Below are 27,089 nucleotides of genomic sequence, written 5' to 3'. Positions count from 1 at the left end.
TATATGGGGAAGTATGCGCCGGAAACATGGCCGCATATAGCGCCGGGTTAGGGAGCGATTCCGATTCAAGTTGCCTCCATAAGATTTCTTAAACTTCGCTTACGCGTACTTGTGTCCCGGAGGGACTGAGCTATAGAGGGTAGGGTATTGCAATTCATAGATATAAAACCATGCGGTCCCTCGCGGTCCTCAGCGAAAGGGGAAGATATTGCTCCCTTGCGCGATCCGTTAATCCTCGGGCTGTATTGTGGGCAGCCTCGTAATCGGGGAGTAAGGAGGTGCGCACATGCACCCATATGAATTGCATAGGTCGTTTGCGCTGCTGGTGAAAGCGCTTGAGAAAAGAGACAGCGATGGCGGATACCCGTCCCTTGCCAGAGTAACGAATGGCTGATCATGAAAGGAAAGGAAACTCAAGGCTGAAAGATGCAAATAGGATGACGGACGGCAGGGATCAGAGGGGAGCCGTTGGTTAATATAAGCGAATGGTACTAGGGGAGTGCCGCCCAGCAAAGACGGCCCCGCCGCCCATCATTCCAAGTGTTGCCAGTCTCTTAACTGCCATCAACTTCAGTCTGTGTGCAATGGATACAGAACACTCTGCTATCGCATTGCCCTCTTAAGATGGTTTCGGCGACCCCAAAAATTTAAATCAACCGTGGTGCTCCCTCTAGGTAGTGAACATGGCCAAAAGTTGCAAAGGCGTAAGAGGGAAGCATCAGGACAAGCAGACGCATTGTTCATTAACTAAAAAACCCAAGAACCAACCAAGCTAGGTAATCCGCACCTTAAAAGCACACTGAGAACAAAAAGAATTTGACCTGTATAGATGGAGTACCTCGCTTTAACCGAAAAAGACCACTTCCCCCAAAACCGAGCTTTAGTAAGCTAGAAAAAAACCATAAAACGAAATACAGGTGTCGCCATCCCCGGTCGATTTCGCATGTCAAATGCGCACGTCGACGGAGAAGTTTGGGCGTTGATCCCAGAGGCTACGCAAAAACGCTATTCACTTCAAAACGGTGGCAACTCGTCCTTTTCGGTAAATGCGTCATGAGTTCGAATGGACTAATGGCGTCTTCGCACTTGGCTCTCTCTTTTCACTGGGACACCCGAGCCGGTGAAAAAATACCCCCAAAACAAAGCAAAAAACTGCAACGGTATGGCCCACAGAGAGCCGCTTGATTTATACGAACTATAATAGGAGCCACGCGCTGAGCTTGCTAATGCGAAGGCAGCGATGTTTTTCCGAGTTCAGCTGCGCGCTACTGACGCGCCGAGTTTAACGCAATCGGTTTTTGAAGCGTAAGAGAAAAGGACGAAAAGCTTGGATTGTGACATTGTATTACACTATCTCTCATTGCGCACTGCTTTCAACTCCTTCCGTATAGATATGTGTTTGAGTGCAGCTCTGATTGCTGGAAAAATATAACTGTATGGTCGAGAGAAGGAGCGATTGCCAGCGGTGAATAGTCAAGTACACAGAACGCCAACGCTCGTCTCATTCTTTGTGTTTTCCAACCAAACCAATCTTGTTTTCCTAATATTTTGATGAAGAAATACGGCACGGCGGAAACGCGTGATTCATGCACCGTAGGTACGCTATTAGATTACATTACAGCACAGCAAAATTACCTCTCAAAAGCAATTCTCGGGCTCTATTACGCACCGCTCTCAATACTAAAACGCTCACAATGCCCCGCTCCTATTGGTCGGCCTTGGCCGGCGGACATATGAATTTCTGCGTCACCGGTGGCTTCTATTCACGTAGTGAACACTGCTGCAGTGATGACGTTGCGCACTTAATTATGCGGGCTGAATGTGACTGAAACCTGCGAGCGAAAAACGTAGCCCCTATTACGCCCACAATATTTGCGAGGGAAAATGGCCGCAAACGTAGCAGCGTACTGCGGCGGCGCGAGTAACGAGGAGAGTCCGCAAAGTCGTTTTGGCTTGCCGGTCGAGTTGTTTCGACGCGAGATTCGCCTGGAGAAGGACACTGCACGGCGGTCGTGTCAAGTAAATGCCGATGAACTGGAAGGTTTGCGAGCAAATGTGCTGTCAGCGGAGCGGCAGCCCTTCTGTACGCGCTCCGCCTTTTCGCCACGGGCGGTTTTCAAAGCGCGTCGGGATAGCGCAACCGACGGTTAGCAAATGTGTGCGGCGGGTTGCCGAAGCCGTCGTGGAGGTTGAGTCGCGGAACGGGTGGGTTCGCTTTCCGTCGAGCCCCGAAGAGAAGGCGGCGGCGAAGGAGGGCTTCCATCGCCACGGCAGCATCCCCGGCGTCGTTGGGTGTGTCGATGACACATTAGTCGCCATCAAGGCGCCGCGGGGCAATGCTGCACACAGGGCAGTCTTCTGGAGCCGCAAGGGCTATTGCGCCAAGAACACCGTGACAGTGAGTAACTTCATCCTCTGCTGTTTTTGACTGCATGGGTTCGGCTCGTTGTCCGGGCCGCGACCGCGGACGTTGATGTCTGAACCTGTGTTGTATCTGTTTTCTTCAAGTCCGCAAATCTAACCTTCGAATCCTGGTCGTAAGCACCTGCTGCCCCGGCTCGTGCAACGACGCCTTCGCCTGGCGCTACTCGTGGCGGCGGTGTGAGGTGGTGAAATGCATGTTGGAGGAAAATGAAAATTAATTTTTATGGAGGAAAAACGCTAAGGCGCCCGTGTGCTGTGCGATGTCAGTGCACGTTAAAGATCCCCAGGTGGTCGAAATTATACCGGAGCCCTCCACTACGGCACCTCTTCCTTTCTTCTTTCACTCCCTCCTTTATCCCTTCCCTTACGGCGCGGTTCAGGTGTCCAACGATATATGAGACAGATACTGCGCCATTTCCTTTCCCCCAAAACCAATTATTATCTTATTATTTTTGAGGAGAGGAAATGAGGCAGTAACTTCCTCACCTATCTCAGCGGACACCCGAACCACGCTGTAAGGGAGGGATAAAGGAGGGAGTAAAAGAAGAAAGGAAGAGAGATTATATATTGGTTTTGGGGGGAAAGGAAATGGCGCAGTATCTGTCTCATGTATCTTTGGACACCTGAACCGCGCCGTAAGGGAAGGGATAAAGGAGGGAGTGAAAGAAGAAAGGAAGAGAGGTGCCGTAGTGGAGGGCTCCGGAATAATTTCGACCACCTGGGGATCTTTAACGTGCACTGACATCGCACAGCACACGGGCGCCTTACCGTTTTTCCTGCCAAGAAAGAGTTGCCTTAGTTGCGTCCGGAATGAATCCGACCACCTGGGGATATTTAAGGTGCACTGGAATCGCCCAGAACACAGGCGCTTTTTGCGTTCCGCATCCATACAAACGCGGTCGATGCGGTGGGGTTCGAACTCAGGTACTCCGGCTCTGTAGACGAGCGCCTTAACCACTGAACCGCCGCGGCGGGTGAATGTTGGAGGATGGAGAGTTTCTTCGGGATAAGCAGTAAGATAGCCCTGTCTCGCTTACATATATCGAGCTACAGTGGTCCGCATGCACTGAAGCTACAAGAATGGGGCGTGCTCGTTGCAATTAGGAATACGCAGGCGGTACCATACATACGCCTTGTGCGATTTGCCCCTGTGTTGTTACTGAATGGAGCCGAAACGCAAGGCACATAAAGAATTGTTTAAATGCATAGTATTCCAGGCTTAAACAACGCCAGAAGGCATTGGTACGACACTTGTGGCGTATTGGAAATAGTAGTGAACCATTGACATCAATATGAGCTTCCAAGGGTGTCCTTTCAGCGGTGTTTGCCTAAACTTCTCAGTCGTGCAAAGGTTTCGGACGGTCCATTACGAGCCAGAGCGAGAGGCTGTCATCATCGCAGCATGTGCAGCGCTGCACAACCTCTGCTAGGAGACCCCTACGTCAGCGGACGACGAGGATGCCCCCTACCCCAGAAGACAAAGGCCTGCCGGCTATTTGCCAGATACTGGAACCCGCCTCACCTACCTGCGGGGGGAAGTCGTGCCTGCACATGTAGTCAGCCAGCTGCGGAGAAACCGTCTCCAGCAGCAATGGTACGGTTGCGCAGGCTATAACATAGGCAATGAACTAGCCGGTCAAGTTGTCGCAGCCACTGAAGGCAGTGTCCAGCCAATGCTTGTGTGTATGTCGTGGTTGTTCTGGCTACAGCTAGCGAAGTGGCGGCTTTTTTTTGTTTCTCGTTCGCAGTGTGTGTCTGGAAGCCTGCAGTGGCAAAGAAGCAAGCTGTGCACACCAGCTGCTACATCACTGACAGTTCATTTACCGTTCATCATAGAGTTCACCGCGCAGCCACTTCAGTCTGCTTCTCCACTTGAAACTCGCGCCGAAACAACTCGTCTAGTAAGCCAAAAGATTCTTCATGCCCAATCCTATGCCGTTGCCCGTGTGGACCCACCTGCCCCTCCACTGCCGTCATCTTGCAGCCTGCGTGTGCTGTGTGTAGAGCTACCTGCGCTCGCTGTTTGCGTGAAAAAGCACGTGAATAAATAGTGTAATGTTGAAGCAAGGCAGGCAATGTTTGATGTAACCGGAAAGTACCACCGAAGCTTTATTTAGAGTGCACCCCTAATAGTTTTACTGAATACTGCACCATTGCACACAGGTGGTCAGGTGAGCACAGGCATTGGTAAAACATGCATGCCATAACATCGACAAAAATTTCATAGTTCTTGTCAAGTGCAACATAAGTTGCAATGCAGACATGATAAAAAAAGATTGCAGATTGAAGAGAAGTTTATTGACCACGGGCCTGGAAGGGACTGGTATCCCTCGCAAAAACATAGGCACAGAACGGCGAGTAATGTCGCCCAACATAAACTAATGACATGCTTTAGCGGCAACCTACTTATGCAAAAAGGCCCGTTGGCATGAAATGCACTAATACAAAAGCCATAAAAGTCCAAAATAGTTCAAAAGAGGGTCCATACGCGCGGGGGGGGGGGGGGAAGCACGCGGGGCATGCACGCACAACACATCGCGCACAATCGCCGCACACAAGGAGCGCACAGCACACTCAGTACGGCAGGAGCTGCACGGTGACGCGGCCCCTGCTTGTGTTGATGAACCGGGTGCTCCACCGGCGTAGGAATTCCTCCTCGTCGAGGGTGACCCAGTCTAAGCACGCCTGTTCGATGAGGCGCGTTCTCACCCTTAGCAACAATGGGAACATGGCCCGCTGAGGTCGACCCTGCAAGGAAGCCACGCCTCTCTGCCGCCACAAAACAAACGCACCCACACAGAGCAGAAGCCGCACAAATGACTCACGTGGCCGGGTGCGGGAGTTCAAGGAAACAAAAAACATACGCGACATGAGCCGCCAAAACGTTCAAGCCACCACGCAGTCAAACATGGCATGCTGCAGGGTTTCAGTGTCGCCACACTGAGGACACCGCGAAGAAGGGGCGATGCCCCACGCTGCAACACGGACTCCCGTGGGCAAGACCCTCCAGCCTCGCAGCCAGCCGAAGTCACGAACGTCTGGTGGAAGAGTGCCAGACGTCAAATCTCGCCACCGCACCCGCCTGCTCCGTTCGAGCTGTTCTGGAGTAGCCTCCTGGATAGCGAGGAGCTCGCAAACACGGGAGGCCTGTGTCTTAGTGACGTCGACCTCGGGCAGAGCGGCTGTGAGAGACTCGGCCGCCCGACAGACATACCTAAAAAAACCTCGGCGGCTGTTCGGCTGAAGGACCTGTTACCTGACCAAAAAAGAGGCGCCGCGGGCGTCCCAAGAAGGTAGGCGAGAAGTCCCCTCCCCGGGTAGTCGGTGACGTTGACCAGGTCGCGGACGCCTCGGACAGCTAGAATACTGCACATGGTGCGTAAATCGGGCAAGCTGAACCCGCCCATGCGCGTGGGAAGGCGGAGGAGCGCGCGAGCGACGGTCTCCGTCTTTCCCGCCCAGAAAAAAGCGCCACAAAGTGTGGCCAAACGACGCATGAATGTGCGCGGCGGACAGGCGACGCGAGCTGCGTAGAAGAGTGGCGCGCACACAGATGATCTGATTACAAAAGCGCGCTCAGATAGCGACAAGCGAAAACGCGCTGCCACTGCGAGACGTCGCTCTGCAGTCGTTCTTAACTGCGACCACGACTCGCGAGCTACCTCTCCTGAGGAGAGGAACACGACGCCAAGGACCTTGACCGCCGAAACCCACTCAACGTCGCCCAGCAGGTCTGACGTAAAAGCGCCAAAACGCAGAGCTTTGCTCTTGCCCTTGTTAAGCAGGGCGCCGGACAGCTCGCAGCTCGCTGTAACACGCAAAAAGCCGTAAGAACGCTGGGTAGCTGTCCCAGGGACACGTCGTCAGCGTACGCGGACACCCTTCACCTGACCTTGGCCAGGCAAAGGGAACCCGCGCACCGATGGACACTCAGTTACGCGCCGCAGGAGTGGGTCTAAACGCAACACGAATAGCAAAGGCGACATGGGACAACCCTGTCGTATGCCGCGCTCGATATTGAAGTGGTCGCTCAACGAACCGTTAAAAAACAACCGAGCTGTAAGGCCGGAGTACAACTGTGCTAACCGCGCCACGAACTCGGACGGAAAGCCGAAAGCCCCGAGAACTCCAAAAAGGTAGTGGTGCTCAACTCGGTCGAAGGCTTTAGCCTGATCAAGTGAGACGAAACAACCCGGTATTCCGTTCTCGAGGTGAACGTGAACAAGTCACGCGTTAGTGCGAGAGACGAGAACACCGATCGTCCGGGCACACTGCATGTCTGTGTAGGGCTTATGAGCTCCGCTAAAGCCGTACTCAACCTTTTAGCCAGCAGTGACGACACAATCTTGTAATCTGCATTAAGCAGTGTGATCGGCGCCACGCCTGCGGGTCAGATGGGCTCCCGCCAGGCTTAAGGATGAGCACAATACGGCTCTCTCTGAAGGACTCCGGCCTCTCGCCGTCCCTGACGAAGGCGTTCACCATCTGGAGAAGATGTTTCTCCAGAACGGTGTAAAACCGCGCATAAAAGCTAATGGGAATGCCGTCAGAGCCTGGAGCTGAGGCAGCGTTCCATGCCTTTAACTGTGGCAAAGAGTCCTCTGAGCTCACCGGAGCGCCGAGCTGTGTGCAGACACCGCTCGGCACTTGCGGCAGCTGGCCGAGAAAACTGCTTAAAGCGACCGTGAAGGAGGCGGCGTCCCACCGTCCGGCCTCAGAAACAAACAGCTGTGAAAAAGTGATGCTTAAAAACGGCAGAGATGACAGCCGCGCAATCTGCTCCTGGAACCGTCCGGCAAACGACCTCCTCCACGCGAACCTGTCGTGTCTCATCAAGACTACCTGCGCGCACCTGCCGCAGCACTGTTGGATCAGACACAGGTCTACCCTGCACTAGTGCCTGACTTGCGGCTCGCGAGGACTGGCGTAGAAGCATGTGATAGCGCGCTTTTAAAAGGGCGAGGTAATCGCGCATGGCAAAGGTAAGCGGCGCGCCGCGCTGCACGATGCGAATACGGGCAAGGGTTGTGTTTATCTCCTCCGAGATACGCCTCCTGCGCTGGCGCCCTTCGCTAACTAAAAGCGCCCGCCATGTCGATTTGAGGTCATCCCAGGTGTTGGCACTTGCAATGTCTCCAACCGGGCCCTTCCAACGCCTGTCAATAGAAGTCACGCTCGACCAATCTGTCAGCAGACATGGATCCATACGCCACGCGTCGACACGGGGGCGCACCACCCATGTCCAGTACTGCCGACAGAGGTCGATGGTCGCTAATACGTGGGGTGCCCGGGGGAAACGCGAGCACGTCACACGATACCACACAAAAATCCAACTCGCGAGGAAACAGGAATTTGTCGAGACGACCAGCTGACCTGCCCCTCTCCCAGGTAGCACCAAAACTGTCACCATGTAGTTTTTACCCACGCGTCGGTCAAGAAAATTGAATACAAATATCCCGCAGTGACCGTGCCCCGGCGTAGGGTCGCCCCTGGCCTGGACCGCGAACATCACGAACGGGATCTAAAACACAATTGAAATCGCCGACTAGAAAACAAGGATAACAGTCCAACAAAAAAGAATCTAACAAATTAAAGAAACTAGACGAATCAGAACGGCGGGCTGGTGCATAGACCACTACCGCCCTGACACGCCTGCTACCCAAATAAAAATCCACCGCAAGTGTGCGACCGTCAGTGCCGTAAATGCAGTGCGCGCCAGAGCGAAAAGAGCTGTTAACAAAAACCACACCAACACCGCATGAAACAGAAGTAGTTAACGAAAAAAAAACATGAACACAAAACCTGGACTTAATATAGGAGACCTCGCGTGGGTAACGTAGGTTAGTCTCCTGTAAAAAAAGGATGTCGACGCCCTGCGCTCGGCGAAGTGCATCACCTCTCTCTGCTTGTCCGGCGACCTAAATCCCTGAACATTCAGGGAGAGAAGTGCACTAACGCCATGATGGTGATACAGAGCGTCGACGGTGACAGTACTCCTTTAGGGAGCCCCGCCAAGAGCGGAGCTTGGGGCAGACTTTTTTGCCTGGGGCGAGACAGCGCCATCGGAATTATCATCCGCGTCCCTCGCGTGCTTCCCCGCTAGCTTTCCTGTGTCCATTTCGGCCACTGCTCGTAGATCGAGCGGCTGGCTGACCGTCACGTGGTGACTCAGCGTTCCACTCGACGCCGCCGAAGTAACGACCGGTATTGGCGACAAGCCACCACCGGCTGGTTGCGTCTCCTCTCCCTTGGGCTGGGGGCGGGGCGCATGACAGGGCAGGGCTTGGTGTACCGAGGTGGAGAGGGCTTGGCGCTGCTCGCAGGTCAGGTCCCCCGTCAGGCGCAACACTGCACCGCTCACGGACGGCCCGTCCTGATCCGTCTGGGACGAAGTGGACTCAGAGTCCTGGCTCGAGTCGTCCTCCGAGCCGAAAGATGCGAGCGCTCCGGCGAGAAGGCGCCCGTTGCATCAGAGATGGCGGCCGGGGACGAAGGGGAGTGAAAGGAGAAAAGCTCCGAGAAGCTCTCTGGCGGCGCGTCAACGGTGGGGTCCCACGCTGGGGTGGCACATGGGGGTGGCAGCCGGGGGGTTCGCACTCTGCTCCTCTCGGGGGGAGGCGTCCAGGGGGGTTCTCAGTCTGATCCTATCTGGGGGTGGCGAGCGGAGGGCACGCGGCCTGGTCCTCCCCGGGGGTGTCGACGGGGGAGCCTGCGGCCTGGCCCTCCCCGAGGGGTGTCAGCCGGCCGTTGATCGGCGGGGCGTCGCAAGGTATCATCTCCAGGTCCCTTGGGCGGCCCAGGTCCGGGGAGCCCTGGCGGCGGCCGCATCCGCGTACGAACGCGGCCGCAGGCAATCCGCCGCCGCGTGCGGCCCGCCGCACCGCCTGCACATCGCCTGACACCCGACCGTGTCGTGGCGAAGGCCTCGCAACGCGAGCACCGCGGCGTGCGACATGCTGCGCCGACGTGGCCCTCCTGCGCACAGCGAGAACAAACTTTGCGGACGCCTCTATAATCGCACATGGCGCGGTGCCCTAGGACAGAGATGAAATTGGGTACGGGCTTCTGCATTTCCATCCGGACCAGCCGCTGACCGTTGTCGACATGCCGCCGGCCCTTCAGGGTAGGGTGGGTGATCTCAAGCACTTTCCCGTAAGGGCTGAGTGCCGAGGCGAGCGAGGCGTCACCTACGAAGAGCGGCAGCCTGAACACCGTGACGTTCACGACCGCAGGACCCACGCAGGAGACCGGGACTGAGGTGCCGTTCACAGGGAAGGCACCCGCTGCGAGAAGCTTGTGAGCCGCCGCAGCAGAGACTACGGCGACGCAGAAACTTGTAACCGCCCTGGTGCTGGAGCGACTCCAGTCCCTTCGGGCCGACAACAGCTTCGATGCCGTCGACTACGTCGTCGGCTGAGGCCTCGGTCGTTAACGAGAAGTTGAAGCAGTGCGCCTTCGGGGGAGGCGCGCGGAAAGTTGGTCCGCCAGCGGGACCGGTAGAAACCATGCTTGAGCCGGGCCGGGGACCTGGATCAGCAGATGGGCAGCGCGTAGAGGGTGGGGGGCCACGGTCAGCACCTCCACCAAGCTCCGGGGTAGGCTGGGCGGCCGGGATTCCCGGGCGACCGGCCAAAAGCCCGGCGCCCGGACGACGATCCTCCAGGGGGGTGGGGGCCTCCTTCGGGAGCGGGGCTACAGACCGCTACGCACCAGGCGCGTGGGTTTGCCTCTCCGAAAACCAGCAGCCTGACGGCTCTGATCTTAGCCAAAAGGCCGAGACAAGACTACAAGCTCAAATGGTAATTATCACAGCTTCTACACAGCTTGTGCAGGCAGGAAGCCCACTTTTGCAGCAAGTGCACTAACATATTACACAAGTAGTGCAAGTTCAGAAAGCACTACACAATAGATTTTACATGATTACAAAACATTTAACGTGTACAAAAGCGTGGATATATGTGACGTAGCCAAATTTGTAATTTATCTAGACGACACGACTTTACTACTTTCTGCCACTTCGCCCAATCAACTAATTAAACAGGTAAACAGAGCACTCATAAGTATTCAAGAATGGTCTAAATGAAACAAGTTGAAATTAAATGCTAGTAAAACAAAAGCTATTCCCTTTCGCCAAAAAATAGAAATGTATTCATTTTTGAAGATATATGCCATTATAATTAATAGAAATTGTAATCTCATTTAAAATACTTGGTGTCCTCTTCACGGAACAGATGTCATGGGATGCCCATGTGGATCATACTATACAGAAGTTGTCATGATTCGTTAGCTTGACTAATACAAACAAACATATCTTCCCTACCAAAGTTAGAACACTGTTTCCCCACGCATTCTTCTACTCGCACATAAAATATTGTCACTCTGCCTGGGGAACAACCCCCTGGGGAACAACCCTAAGTAACATGCATGAAATATATGGACTGCAGAAAAAAATGCAAATAAATAATTCCAATGCTCCTTATGAACATCCGTCTCTTCCGCTCTTTCCGAAACATAACATAATGGCCATATATGATATGTATGCTTACCACTTAGGCTTAGAATATAAAAAAGAAAATAAAAACAATAAAGATTTATTGAATTAACTGGCTTCCATACAGATACAAGTTGCACATTGTCCTGCCAGAAACCCACATATATAGAATAAAGTGTTATGTTGCACAAAAATATGACAAACAGATCATATGCATCACCTTCCAAACTTGTTGAATTTACTAAATAAACATGGCCTTAAACTCCAGCAAGCAATGAAAGCTGATATCAGATAAGTTTTATCCATGGATGAACCTGTTTCTTGACATGTTCTAGTAGGAAATGTTTTTCTTCGTTTTATATGCTGTGATTGATTCTTCATTCTTTTCTCTTCATGTAAGACCTGCATTTTGTAATCTAAAAAGTGGCGTGTGTACTGTTGCATTCATTTCCTTATTTTCAGAATGCAAAATTTCGACATGTGCTCAAAGCTTTGAACTTTCGCTTTGACTCACTGTTCTTTTGCTAGTGGGAACAAAATTCGTCCTTTTTTGTTTGTTTATCTTTTTTCTTGCATACATGCATCACCAACTAGCCCGGCAGCTTGCTCTCCTAATAATAATTGGTTTTTGGGGAAAGGAAATGGCGCAGTATCTGTCTCATATATCGTTGGACACCTGAACCGCGCCGTAAGGGAAGGCTAAAAGAGGGAGTGAAAGAAGAAAGGAAGAGAGAGGCGCCGTAGTGGAGGGCTCCGGAATAATTTCCACCACCTGGGGATCTTTGACGTGCACTGACATCGCACAGCACACGGGCGCCTTAGCGTTTTTCCTCCATAAAAACGCAGCCGCCGCGGTCGGGTTCGAACCCGGAAACTCCGGATCAGTAGTCGAGCGCCCTAACCACTGAGCCACCGCGGCGGGGCAAAATTTAAAAAGGCATCATTACAAATATCCAAAAACAACCTGACTAGAGAATATCACACGCCTTCTGCGTCACACACTGACTAGAGAATATCACACACTTCATGTATCTTGCAGAAGGTAAGGAGGCACCATTGAAAAAATACACACTGGCCCACCAGAAATTATCACAGACCTTATGCGTCTTGCAGAAAGTAAAAAAGCACCGCAAGAAAAAACCACACCTGCGTGTTGCGAAAGGCTGTAAAAAAAGTGTGCCAGCAAACAAGATTTAAAACAATCAAAAAACTGAAATTGATGGTGGCTATAGCTGGTATTGCAGCAGCACCACAATGAAGGAGATGGCCAGCAAGAGCTGCTCGTGCAGGTGTGCCGATTCCCTGCTCGCGTCGCGCACTGTTGTTGCAAGGTCTGACATAGTGGCTTTTAGCCGCCTTCTGTCGGCAGAAGCCTCGTTGAAGTGCTGCATATAAAAGAAAATTCAATAGCAAATTTTTGCTCCTAACACATTCAAGGCTCATTTCACTTCCGTGTTTTAAATGACCTACAGAAATATACTGGGCCACATCCCACAATAGGCGGTCACAGTGAGGTTAGCGCAGGTTTGGAACGATGAATGTAGCAACATTACATTACATCCAGCTTCTTCTGTTGCACAAAATCTGGCGCATGCTATCAGCCCATACTTCCAGGAGGCGTGCCTGAAAATTCGGCATCCTGCCCGTTGCGTGCCTTAGCGAGGTCAGCTGTGCGCCTTGTCTCCCTAAGAAGCTCGTCCACCACCTCGTCCTGCTACTTCCTCCACCGCAATAGACGGCCCGGAACTGCCGATGCCAGTGGTGCCGTGGGCTGCTGCTGGCGGGTGCCTGTCGGAGGGGAAACAGACTGAATGTACACTTGTCATACGAAACAGCACGATGTGCAATAAGCAAACTGTTTGCTGCAACGTCTGCGGGGAGCAGCAGTACATAAAAGCAGTTGCTGTCAGTGATATGACAAATGCAGCATTGTTTCAGTGAACTCAATGTGCACGTCAGCATTCTCACTGCTCCTGCTGTAAGAGGGAAAAAGTTTAATTGCACAACGTGTCAATATGCCGGATCTGAAGGAAACTTTTGTGGACATTGTAAAATAACTGTGACTGTATGGTGCTCCTGCAGATCCTATTTACTAGAAGCACCTGGAAAAGAGGGTAATGTGCAGCCTGCATACTGGCAGGTCAACTCACTGGCTGTGTCAGCACGCTGCCGATGCTGCTGCTGCTCCTCCACCAGCAGTTCAGCATATGTCTTCTCAGTCTCCTCCAGCCAGGATGTTTCACTGGCGTCGTTTAAATGAAATCATTACAAAAGACACAACTGCATGGTAAACAGTTTCAGCAAAGTGTGAAATGTGTATGGTTAAAATATGTGCGGTTAGTCGGTACTGTGGCTGAAGGCGAAAACGCACGACCAAAAAAGGAAGGTAAAGAATCTGAGCCTGCATTTGCAATCTCCAGTTTACGCACTACTACACCTTCCAAAATTAGCAAAGATGCAGATGAGGTTATCAGCAGCGTACACAAGCTTTAAGGCATACACATAAAATGGTTTGAAAAGCAGTTCACCTACCGGCTGCAGACAGGCCTCCCTCTGCAGGCTGCTCGTCCCCGGCTAGCTGCCCACTTAAACTCTGACGGGAAGAGAGGTGTGCTCGGGAGGGGTGAGGTGGGCTGGGCTGCTCCTGCAAGAAGGCACAGTGCCTCATGTTCAGACATGAATTTCTCGAAGTTCATCATAGGGTTGCATTGGTTACAGCACATCGCCCTGAGCTTCGGTCAAGAATCCATCACCACCAAACTGCAAACTTTGCAACTGTCTGTAACGTCACAGCAGTTGACTAACGCCAGTGGTCATACCTTCTTCTGGCGGGGGGGGGGGGGAGGGGGGGGGAGGTCAAAATAAGATCCCGCGGCGCCGGTGGCGCTCACTGCCCACATAAGCTGAATGGCTTGGCCACCCAGAGCCGGCAGTCGGCCGCCAACGGCGCCACTGCGACTGGACCGTTTACGAGGTCCTCCGCAGAACAATATGTTGACAGGTTTACTCTCGGCCAGCTTGCAGCCGCACCAACTCCGCTCGCCAGGGGCAAGCCACTGCTGCTGGACTGCTGCCAGCGCCTCGAGCAAAGCCCAGTTGCGGTGACCTCTTCGACGGAGGCAATTACCGGGCAGAGCTAACACCTATTTTCCTAACCCATCCCCCGACCAGTACCTAACAATAATCACAATATATACAAGGAGTCCAGGCTAACTTTAGCCAAGGGTTAAAAAATAAGTTACTCGAGGTAGGCCAAGGAAACCACTTACATACACCTACGAATCGGCTCGCGCATTGGGGCAATTTTTTTGTTTGGCAATTAATTAATTAGCAATTAGGATAATTTTTCTAAATGCGTAAAAATATTGACTTGAGACAGAAAATGTGAATAGCAAAGTTCGAGAGCACCTTCCAAAACCCCCATTCCATTAATCTTCGATAAAGAAAGCCTCACGTGTATCTTTTTTACGAGCTCCAAAGAAAGCCCGCGAAATACAAAAAAATCACGTGACTAGAGCATTCGCGCGCCACGATTGTGCTGCTCTTAATCCTCGCTTGAGGGAACGAAATCAGCTGCTGGCATGGCGCGACGACCCCATTGCTTCGGCAGGCCGATATGTCGACTGTGGTTGCATCGTCACGCTTACAGACCAGCTAGCGCGGACGCCGCAACCACCGTCGAGATATCGGCCTGCCGGAACGATCGGGTCGTCCTGCCATGCCAGCAGCTGATTTCGTTCGCTCAAGCCAGGATTGAGAGCGGCACAATCGTGGCGCGCTAATGCGCTAGTCACGTGACTTTTTTTGTATTTCGCGGGCTTTCTTTGGAGTTTGGGGGGAAAAGATACACGTGAGGCTTTCTTTACCGCAATGGAATGGGAGTCTCTGAAGGTGCTCTCCAACTTTGCTATTCACATTTTCTGTCTAAAGTCAATATTTGCTCATTTAGAAAAATTATCTTATTCGTTAATTAATTAAACGCAAAACAAAAAATTGCCTGTGATGCGCAAGCCGGTTGGTAGGTGTATGTAAGTGGTTTCACTGGCCTACCTCAAATATCTTATTATTTAACCCTTGGCTAAAGTCAGCCCGGACACCATGTATATATAATCACCGGCTGTGAGATAGTGCTCTCAGTATGTTTACGGCGGCTGACGATATCTGGGGTGCAGCTGGCTTTGCTTCTTCGCATGTGCGCCTGTGCCCTCGCACGCTCTGCGTTGCAGTTTTCTTATCGGAGGAACCCGAAATTGCGAGCTAGGCTGTGTAAGCTCGCGCGCCTTGCGAGTATGATTCAAAGGCTGAAGCCTAAGAAAATAAATATTATGAGTTGTGTGGTGCGCTGCATAAAATTCTGGCGTATATGGGTGAACTTGTAAGGGCACCAAACTGCTCAAAACATTTATTTCGTTGGATCAGCGGTTCTCACACCAAACTCGCAAGGCGCGCGAGCTGCGGCAACTTAGCGCGTTATTTCGGTTTCCCGCGATAAGAAAACTGCAACGCGCTGCCTGTGTGTGGGAGGCTGCATCAGCCTTCAAAACGCAGACAAACGCCCACGTAACGGGTGCGCCTATGACTGTGCTGTCTACGCGGCGTTCAGGCACAGGCGAAAAAGCGAAGCGAAGCTGCGCACCAGCTATCGCTAGACGCCGTGAACCAGCAGACAGCATTATCTCGCACCCGATGACTATCGCTTCGCGGCGCTGGCGGCAGTCCAAGACACGGTTTCCGTCTTTCGTGTGAAGTCTTCTGGGCTGCTGTACGTGCCACGAATGGCGCCAATGTTCAGCCAACATGACTGCCAGGCCCTCTGTATTTAAGACGGCGGCAATCTCCTCCCAAAGCTCCCGCCTTCGAGCCGCCGTGTACTCGGGCCAGAGCTCTGACGCATTCCATGCCAAAGGCGGATGTTCTTCGAGCAATACGACAAGCATCCGCTCTTGGGCGACGGACATATGTGGCCTCTTTGGTGGTGTCGCCATTTCAAATGACAACGGTATTTCACCCCGATTCCCTGGACGATTTGTTGGTATCGGCCAAGGAAATTAATTCTTTGGCCAGGAATAAATATTCGGGAATCTAGAACAATGTTCATTCACTTGCACATACGTGCCCTGCATTAAAACAACTTGCCGTTGAGTTATGAAAGCAAGGACGAGCGAGATGGTTCAAACTGTGCACCTCACCGTTTTCCTCGCCCTCGTTCTTTCCCACCTGCGCTGAAGTTTGCGGTGCCGATTGCAGCGCCATAATACAGGTCCTAGCGAGAAGAGCAAGCAGTCTTGGGTGCACTCCTAGTATTTTTCCGCGCCACCTTCAGGCCCTTATTGGCGTGAGCCTCCGCGCTCTGTCGAAACCGCACGTGCCGCGCGTCAGCTATCTGGGCTACGCCGACAGAAAGGCAATGAATTCTGTCAGCCAAACGCGAGTATCCAATCGCGCAGAATGTGTTCTCGCGCTTGCAGCGGCAAAAGCGGCTGACAAAAGCAGTTTTGAGTCGCCGAATGGAACAACTGCAGTGCCACTTGGGCAGCGCAAGTTCCCTATGGTGAGCGACCGCCAACAGTAAACTTATCTCAACAAGTCGTCTTCGTCGACTTTCGTGCCACGATCTCCTTGCGAGCTTATTTCTGCGCACCTACGCCCTTCACTGGATTCAATCACATTTTTCTGCGCTTAAGACATTGGCACAATACCTTGATTTTAGACAGCATCTTAAAAAAGCAGGGACTTGGCGTCGAATCAGCTGTTTTCTTGCAAGCTGCCATGCTCACGCTTTACCACTAGCAGCGCACCCTCATGGCAACAAAAGCTACCCCAGAGCAAATTTAATTGCACAGCTGAGAACGCCTCTCATTTTCCTTCGTGTTGTTATGATCGGAGGCTCCGACAGCGGGAACAGATGAGCCCGGCAGGCGCCATCGAACGATGTTTGACCAAAGGTGCTGTCGTCCTGAGAAGAGAATTAGGAACGGCTCCTGGCGACGGTGAACTGTGACGACAGGCCTCTCGTCCCTTCGTCCGGAGTATGGAATGCGGTATTTCTCCCGAACTGCGCCCTCACGTGGCCCGGCAGAAAGATCCGAGCAAAGGCGCCGGACACGCCTCGCTCGCTTGCACTTGCGCGGCCAGACAAAGCGGGGGCGGACACAGCTGATTCATCTTACCCTCTGGAATGCCCGGGGCCGTCAGGACGCATCTTTCCACGGAGGGAATCACCGCCTACAAAGCCAACGACCTTATGCACATGGTCAACCGGTCGGAAACCGCATTCCAGGACCTCAAGGCGCCAATATTCCTTATCGCCTGTGCAAGTGTTTGTGGGGGCGGAGCGGTCACGGGGTTAGGGAAGAGACTATGAAGAGTGTGTCTGCCCATTGGACGCTTGATCAGCCACCGGTTTCCCTAGCTAGGTGCCTAGGGAATATCCACTGTATTTAAGCAGCGATTTGGCTGGTTTCACGGCACTTCATCTCTGACTTTTGGTCTCCCTGCTTCTCTTGTAAATATGTAAATAAACCTTCAAGTTTACCAACCCTCCTGAAGGCTTCCCTCCCTCGTCTGCAGAGTTCATCGTCATGCGGTGAAGACCTCGGTCCCGATACCCAAGCATATCAACTGGTTGGCAGCGGTGGGATGGTCTGCGCCTGGTCCTGACTCTGGTATGGTAAGTTCGCGGTCTTTCTCTTGGAGCATTGCCAGGTTTTACAACTTTGGAAGATTGTTAGCCTAGGTAATCGAAGGTTGGTATAAGAGGCAGCCGGGGCTCCTCTGACCACGTGAGTAGAGACTTGCCGTTGCTTAAATAGTCATGGACTGGAAGAAGCTGCGCAAACCAGACCTAGTTCTCGTATGCGGGGAATTGGGCATTTATTGTGGGTCGATCCGTAGAAAACCTGAATTGATTAGGGCAATTGAGGATTTCGGTGCGGACGAGGAGGAGATAGTAGAATGTTGGGAGCTAATTAAGGAGTTGGAGAAGGAAAGGGAACAAAAGAAGCGAGAGGATGAACAAAAGAAGCGAGAGGATGAAGAAAAAAGGAAGCGCGAAGAGCACGAAAGAAAGCGCGAAGAGCAGGAAAGGGAGCAAGAAAGGAAGCGCGAAGAGCAGGAAAGAAAGCCCGAAAGAAAGCGCGAAGAGCAGGAAAGAGAGCATGAAAGAGAGATCGAGAAAAAACGGCTCGATCTGCAGATAGCTCAGGCTGCACAGGCTGAACGCACTAGGCTAGAGGTGCCGAACACAGTGGCAAGCCAGGCAGCATCAAAAATAAAGGACCTCTTGCAACCGTACAAACTTGGAGAGGACATAGGGCTCTTTCTCGTGAACTTTGAGCGGGCATGTGAAAGTTGCGAGTTCCCGACCGAGTCTTGGCCGCAGAAACTTCTGACCGTTCTTCCATGTGAGGCGGCCCAAGTACTCGCTCGTCTGGCAAAAGAAGAGGCGGCAGACTATACTAAAGTAAAGGCAGCACTCCTAAAAAAGTATCGCCTGTCCGCAGAGGCCTTTCGGCGCCGCTTCAGGGAAGCCAGAAAACGGCCTAACCAGTCATTTCCGGATTTTGCGTATAACCTTAAGGCAGACCTGAAGGAATGGCTAAAGGGAGAACAGGCTTAGGAACTCACGATAAAATAATAGAGGTGATCTGCCTGGAGCAGTTTTTTGGCCCTTTGAGGGAAGAAATGCGCGTGTGGTGCAGGACAGGCCGGGAAATAAAACCCTAGAAAGTGCAGCAGAGCTGGCCGAAGAGTTCCATGCCAAGCGCGTAGCAGAGGGTGCGCGTGCCCCCTGTTACGTTTGGAGGCGCCAACATGCCAAGAATATTCATGCCACTGGGAATCATCAATCGACAGAGGCTTCAAAGGGCCGTCGATGTGGTTGCAGCGCCACGAGTGCAGGTGGTGGCGTCTACAAGGGTCCTCCCCCCCCCCCCCCCCCCCCCTCCTGCTGTTTACGCGGTGAAACAGCCCTCCGCTGTCTGAGAACGGCTTTGGTGAACCTGTCTTTTGTTCTCAACGCCGGACCCACCCGGGACATGTTTCTCCCGGAGGGGACGACGGGGAAGCCGGCGAGCGGCGGGACTGCAAATGAGCCGTGGCAAATGCGGCCGGGTTTGACTAAGCCAACGTCGCCGGAATCCTCGTGCTTCGAAAACAACTTCGTCTTAGACTGTGCTTTCCCTTATACGTGGAACCTTCTGCAAACTGCAGTGGCAACCTTTAGGTCCCACGCTCCACGTGAAAGCTTCTGCAAACTGCGGTGGCAACCTTCGTTCCCACGCTACCGCTGTGAAGTGCAGGTGACTGACCTTCGACGCTGCCATGGGACCCCCTTCGGGCTATTCATCACTGAAGCCTGGACAGCGCGGACCATAATCTGCCAGAAGTGGCAAGAGTGTGTGGCTGGGGGCGTCCTGGAAGGCGGACCCGGAGGACTGGACACGTGATCTACATCACAGTGATTCGACGCATTTTTAATGAACTAGATTCCCCAACTAAGGACCTGGGGACAGGGGACCCTATTTAAGCAGCGATCTGGCGTGTGTTCGTCCGCTCCCGATTCACTCTTTCGAACTTTGTAAAAATGTAAATAAACCCTTTCAGTCTCTTCTTCACCTCGGAGCCCCTCTCATCTCTTCGTCACCCCCACAACAGCAGTCTCCCAATCCGGAACCCGTGGACACCGACCTTGGCGAGAGACGGCACAGGCGAACCAGGGGCCCGCATCTAACAACTAGTGGCAGCGGTGGGATCGAAGCGCAATCCCCCAACACCGGTGGCCTGCTACTGGACAGAAGCCCCACACCTAACAACTGGTTGGCAGCGGTTCGATCGACCATGCGGCGTGGTGTTGCTTCCGTGGGTGAGTGCTTGAACTTTGCTTGAGATTCGCCAGGCTTCAATTGTTTGGGTTAATACATTGAACTGCTGGGAATCGAGGGAAGTTGATCAGTGAGTCTGAGTGCGTGTAGCTCACGTCAACAGTTGTTCAGCAAAGTCAAGGCTCAGAGCAGCAAACATGGACCTAATGAAGTTGCTAAGGTCAGATTTGCTGTCATTGTGCGAAGAGTTGGGTGTAGATGTAGGGGTTAAGATAAAAAAATCGGACATTTGCAAATTGCTCTTAGAAACCGGCGAGGAAATAATAATTAGCAATACATGGGAACTCCTCAAAGCGGAGCGAAAGCAACGGCTAGCGGCCGAGCAAGAGGAACGGGAGCTCAGAAGGTTGCAGCTTGCGCATGAAATAAAGAAACTGGAAGATGAGATCTCGAGAGCCAAGACTCTAGAGAGAGCGAGTCAGGCCGGATCGTTCCAGTTGGACAGACGTGACAACGTAAGACAGTACTGTGAAACAGCGCACAACCGTCAGGAAGACTGCGGAGCTGTAATGTTGAAACGCAGTATCGAAAGCCACGCGGCGACAGAGGACGAAAGCTCCATTGCAGACGAGCAGGGCGTTTCAGGGGTAAGCGCTCAGGCCGATAAGCGGGCGGTGGAGGACTGCCTTCAGGGAAGCGAACTGCCCAACTCGGGGGCAGCGGAAGGTCCGTGTGTCAGCAGTGTGGAGCTGACACTGACCTGCAAAGGCAAAGCGGCCAGTTTGCAATTGGATGACTGTCTCCGAGGTGCCTCTGTAAAACTAGATCAAGCTAGTTGTGATCAGAAGACACAAACGGAAGTGTCTAGGCGTAAAAACAGGAAGAGGGCACGGACCAAGAAAAAACGGTTGAGATGCCAAGCCCTAAATCCAGGGGCGCAGACAGGTGCTAACGTTAGCACAGATAAAAGTGCGGCAGAAGGGAAAGAAAAGCCTTCCCGCATTGGGCCTTGTAAGCTTGCAGCTAAAGTTACTGGTCAGGCGGCACGCGCAGATGCTTCTAAAGGTGACCGCAGTAAAGCTGGAACCGCATGGCGCGTTTTCCGCGAGCGAAAAACGCGACGCGCGGTGGACGCCCGCGTTGCCGTCAACGCGCGAGCACCCGCACGAAAAAAGGGAAGCGGCGCCTTCGCGGCGCGTTTTCCGGGTTGCCAGACAACGTAACTCCCAACGACATGAATTGTCCCTGCTACCGCATATGTAATATGCACTTAAACTTACACAACACTGCAATAGAAATAATCTTAGTGTAATTACATAACGCCATTTTTTTCGAAGTATATTTATCAAGCTTAATTTCAAGCAGGAAGAGTGTGTGCGAAACTGCGACTATGTACTTTCTGCATGCCAAGAGGCCGCTGCTTGTTTACAACTCGACATAGAAAATGGAGTGTCGGGCGCTTACTACAGAGCAGAAGAGGCGATTGCTACTGTTAAGAGGGATGCTGATTCTGAAGCAAGACTGCTTTCTCCATTTTCGATGAACACGATGCGCGCACGAAACAGTAGCACGTGTTTTTCACGTGCGCGCCGGTTCTGCAGAGCGAAAAAAAAATGCGCCGAAGAGGCTCCGTAGAGATGCAGAGAGTAGGGCCATCTAGTGGCAAAACCAAAAACCAAAAATGCCACGTGACCAAATATCACGTGACTTACTTGAAATCTGATTGGCGGACGCGCCCGGACGCGCCGCGCGAGGCGTTTTTTCCTACTCCGAGCAGCAGCACGCGGCGGCGCGATTTCGTGCTGGGCACGCGTCAAAACGACGCGCGCGTCCCAGTATCCACGCGTCAATCGCGCCTGAATCGCGCCATGCGGTTCCGCCTTAACAGAAAGAGAAAAACGCGTCTACCAAGCAGAACAGGAGCGAGGTTCTTGAAAGGGCATCGGCCAGCATTAAGACCCAGACAACCCCGACCTGACAGAAAGGCGGTAAAGAAAAAGGCAAAGTGGCAGGAAATATCAGAGGGCGCTAGGTTGCGGTACACCTGGCGCATGCGAGCTCGGGGGTCGAGCAATAGAGACCACGCATACAGGCGTGTTCGGCGCCCATAATTGACAAGGATGGGTCCTGCACTTTCCGCACGGTATTCGAGGAAGCGCGCAGGGCGAAAGGGTAGGCGGGCTTGCTTGGGACGAGAACAGAGAGCAGCTTCTCGCTCCGGTCGCAGTCCGTCGCCCGGAATCGGTTATCGGCACTGCATGGGCTACCGGGGCCTTCTGAGCACGTCGAGGGGCTGTGGAGATTACAGTAGCGATCAGGAATGTCTTCTTTCAGTTGCCCTTTGTCACGAGTTGACAGTCGTACAGTCGGAGCGCGACCCCGGCGGGCGCGGCTGAAGGACTAATCCTTTCGACGCGGGGGTGGTGAGCCATGTTTGACCCCGCGTAGCAATTCGAAGTAGCTGTTTTTTATTCCTCTTTTTTGTGTGTGCGTGTAAAAACGAGGAAGAAAATGCTACTTTGTTTTAAGTTAAAAATTTGGATTTGATCAAGTGTTACTGCTTTCGTAAAACTTAAATAAAGGTGATTGTGCCATTGAGTTAGAAAGGACGTGTGTCAATTTGAGATGCTACCAAGTGATAAAGGCACTCACAGGAGTTCAGCGAAGACATTTCCCGAGTTGATGATGAGCTGTTTGCATATGTAGAACCGTTCCGAGTAAGCAAATTTCTTTATGTTTGAATTTTGAGCACACGTTTCGCTTTGTATCTTTAGCAAATACCGGACGACAAGTTTTGTTGGGGGCCATAGTTAGATACCAAACGTTTGTCTCATTCGCGACAGTGTAGCTAACGCATTGCAGAGGCAATGAAAGTACGTGAATTTGTGCCCATTTGAGTACCTGTGTTTAGCGGCGCTGGGTTAGCTAGCCGAAATTGGTATTCAAAGAGCAAGCGAACGAAGTGAGGCTGCAGAATTCTGCGGAGAACAGCTGTAGCAGCTTTCTGTACAAGTGATGGTGACGAGGCGCATGACTGACTCATTGAGTGTAAGAGAAGTATCTCGCCAGTACGGGAAGGAGTAGGATTGCGATGCGCAGTCGCGTCTTTACAAGTTCAACTCGAACAGTTGATTATTAGGCTCGAGGTGTCAAGCTTCTTTGGAAAAAGCCAGTGGAAGTTTTGGATCAGATTTCAGAAACCAACTACACTTTGAAAATGCCAGGGAGAGGACAGCAGATAAAGATCTATCACTGCAATTTAATGAAGCCCTATGTAGAAAGGAGCGGGGTTGTAAACATGGCAGTAAATATCCCCGAAGAGCTACTAACCGAAAACCCTGAGTGGAAAGGCAGCATGAAAGAAAATGCTACCAACAGCATAGAGGAAATCGTGTCCCGATCCGCGAGCACCATGGATCTAGAACCAAAGCAACTGCAAGAATTGAGGCAACTGCTGTGCGAATTCCGGGAGAGTTTTAGCGACCGGCCGGGGAAGACAAATCTCATCACGCATGAGATAGAGCTAACTTCGACCGATCCAGTAAGATCGAAAGCCTACAGAGTTTCTCCAAGGCAGAAAGAAATAATTGAGGCGGAGATAAAGCACATGCTGGAACTTGGCGTGATAGAGCCAGCAGAGAGCGACTACACCTCTCCGCTGATACACGTAGAGGCACCAGGCAAAGGTCCGCGACCTTGCGTTGACTACAGGAAGCTGAATACCATAACGAAGGACCAGCTGTACCCAATACCGAACATCGAAGAAAGGATCGAGACAGCGCGGCACAGTACATCTCCACCCTTGACCTAGTGAGAGGGTACTGGCAAGTCCCCCTCTCGGAAAGCGCGAGTCGGTATGCAGCATTTATTTCTCCCATGGGGGTATTCCGACCTTTGGTGCTCAGTTTTGGGCTAAAGAATGCACCTTTTAGCTTTTCAAAGCTAATGGACATCATCCTCAAGGACATGCAGGATTTCGCGCTGCCTTACCTTGACGATGTGGACATTTTTCTAACTCTTGGGAAGACCATGTTTCCCATCTCAGGAGGGTACTGACAAGTTTGAGGGACACTGGGCTAACCATTAAGGCCGAAAAATGTAGTTTTGGCTGCTCACATGTCACCTATCTTGGTCATGTTGTCGGTAGAGGGACGAGGAGGCCGTCAGACCTCAAGATAGCCCCTATCGCTGAATTCCCGCAGCCCCGAACTAAGACGGATGTACGTTCATTTCTCGGTCTTGTGGGATACTACCAAAGGTACATACCCAACTATTCACAGCTAGCAAGTCCTTTGACCGATGCGCTTCGCAAAGAAAAGCCGAATAGCGTTATCTGGGACGCAGCAAAAGAAATTTCGTTTCAGAGCTTGAAGAGCGTGCTGGTTTCGCGGCCCGTGTTACGCGCGCCGGACTACAGCAAGGAATTCGTGGTCCAGTGTGACGCCAGCGACCGGGGTATGGGGGTCATATTAAGCCAAGTCGGAGACGACAATGAGGAGCACCCTATCCTTTATGCCAGCAGGAAGTTAACCGTAAGGGAAGAAGCCTACAGCGCTTCGGAAAAGGAATGCGCTTGTCTGGTTTGGGCCGCACAGAAGCTAGCCTGTTATGGTTACGGGGCGAAATTTACTTTCGAGACAGATCATTGTCCGCTTACATGGCTGCGTCAAATGTCACCCAAGAATGGCCGCTTGCTACGATGGAGTCTAGCCCTCCAGCAATATAACTTTTCTGTGCGATACAAAAGGGGCAAATGTCATGGCAATGCCGACGGATTGAGCAGGTTATTCCCATAATTGAGGTACCCGTTCGGTGGCAATGCGGTGCCTTTTCGTATTTTTAGGTACTAGTTAGCTTTGTTTTGGCGTGGTGTCATATTATCCTTTTTCTTTTGCTTCCAAATTTTCCACCTCTCTTCAAGCCGTGTTCGGCGAATCGGGCTTTGGCAGCGAATTTGGCAGACATGGAAGCTGTTCTTAGTAGCCGAGATTATTGCTGTCAGCTACAAAATTTTGTGCTTACATTTACATTGACAATGCAGTAGTATTGCATAACAGCCTGGCGGCTCTCGGGTGAATTTCGTGCACTGCCTGGGGAGTGGCGCCATGTTGAGTGGCTGATTTCGACTAATGCCTCCGTTGTCCGAGGATTAGGACTCTACTCTGTGCTTGCAGACAAGATGAAGAAGGGCCTCCCACGCTACAGCTCAAGTCATCTCTCCTCGACCAGTGATTGTGACCACTGGCCGATCGAGATTGTCCTGGCCGCGGAGAAGCTGTTACGTTTGGAGGCGCCAACATGCCAAGAATATTCAAGCCACTGGGAATCATCAATCGACAGAGGCTTCAAAGGGCCGTCGATGTGGTTGCAGCGCCACGAGTGCAGGTGGTGGCGTCTACAAGGGTCCTCCCCCCCCCCCTGCTGTTTATGGGGTGAAGCTGCCCTCCGCTGTCTGAGAACGGCTTTGGTGAACCTGTCTTTTGTTCTCAACGCCGGACCCACCCGGGGCATGTTTCTCCCGGAGGGGACGACGGGGGAGCCGGCGAGCGGCGGGACTGCAAATGAGCCGTGGCAAATGCGGCCGGGTTTGACTAAGCCAACGTCGCCGGAATCCTCGTGCTTCGAAAACAACTTCGCCTTAGACTGTGCTTTCCCTTATACGTGGAACCTTCTGCAAACTGCAGTGGCAACCTTTAGGTCCCACGCTCCACGTGAAAGCTTCTGCAAACTGCGGTGGCAACCTTCGTTCCCACGCTACCGCTGTGAAGTGCAGGTGACTGACCTTCGACGCTGCCATGGGACCCCCTTCGGGCTATTCATCACTGAAGCCTGGACAGCGCGGACCATAATCTGCCAGAAGTGGCAAGAGTGTGTGGCTGGGGGCGTCCTGGAAGGCGGACCCGGAGGACTGGACACGTGATCTACATCACAGTGATTCGACGCATTTTTAATGAACTAGATTCCCCAACTAAGGACCTGGGGACAGGGGACCCTATTTAAGCAGCGATCTGGCGTGTGTTCGTCAGCTCCCGATTCACTCTTTCGAACTTTGTAAAAATGTAAATAAACCCTTTCAGTCTCTTCTTCACCTCGGAGCCCCTCTCATCTCTTCGTCACCCCCACAACAGCAGTCTCCCAATCCGGAACCCGTGGACACCGACCTTGGCGAGAGACGGCACAGGCGAACCAGGGGCCCGCATCTAACAACTAGTGGCAGCGGTGGGATCGAAGCGCAATCCCCCAACACCGGTGGCCTGCTACTGGACAGAAGCCCCACTTCTCACACCCCGTAAGCCCCAAAGTAGAAAAAAAATTTCCACGGATCCAGACAGGAGGGGAAGCAAGCCGCAACTGGGAGCGGAACGAGGGCCACAAAGCAGAATCAAGCAACCCCACAAAGGGGGCGACCGAAAAAGAGAGGGATAAGGCTTTTGAAGCCAGAAAGAAACCAGTGTGTTTCCGTTGTCACGAGCCCGGTCACTTCGCCCACGCTTGCAGGAAGCAGGAAATCGTTCTCTCCTTGGTGGAGGCGGGCGATGAGAACATGCGCCTGCTAGAGCCATACCTGAAAGACATGCAGGTTAATGGAAAACCGTGCCGGGTTCTGAGGGACTCCGCGGCCACCATGGACGTAATCCACCCCACGTACGCGAACGCAGCAGATTTTACTGGGGAATGTGCAGGGATTAGGCAGGTGGCCGAAGAGAATAGCGCGTGCTTGCCGATCGCACGAGTTAGAATAGAGGGCCCGTTTGGCGTTCTGGAAACGGAGGCAGCGGTATCACCGAATCTGCCGGAAAAATTTCCGTACCTCTTTTCAAATCGGTCGGAGCAGATGCTCCAAGAAGAGGGTCGTAGTTTCGGCGATCGAACCGTCCAGGCGCTCACTCGTGCGAAGGCTCGCGAGAATGCAGCTGAAGTAAATCGTAGGAAGAACGAAGGCTCTCCCACGACGGGTCGGGCAGGGGCAAACCCAGGAGGCGATGCTTCTGAGACGAGCGGAGAGGCTCGCGGCAGGAACAGATGCAACGCCGAGTACAAGGAATCAAAGGGGGTCCAGTTCGATCAGCTCGTGGTGCTGCAGAAATACCGCGCAGGCATCCTTAAATTGTGCCATGGAGGGGGTTGGTCTTGCCACCTTGGAGTGAAGAAAACTAAAGCTAGGCTTCTACAGGAGTTTTATTGGCCTGGCTGCGTCAGGAATGTCAAGCAGTTTGTAAAGTCCTGCGACACCTGTCAGCGTGTCGGAAAGCCAGGGGATTTAAGGAAGGCTCCGATGAAGCTAGTGACCGTGATTAGCGAACCCTTCCATCGTTTGGTGGGGGACGTAGTCGGTTCTCTACCAGTGACTC

The sequence above is a fragment of the Amblyomma americanum genome, chromosome 1 (assembly GCF_052857255.1).
Source record: "Amblyomma americanum isolate KBUSLIRL-KWMA chromosome 1, ASM5285725v1, whole genome shotgun sequence".
NCBI lineage: Eukaryota > Metazoa > Arthropoda > Arachnida > Ixodida > Ixodidae > Amblyomma > Amblyomma americanum.
Note: the sequence above shows the minus strand (reverse complement) of the source record.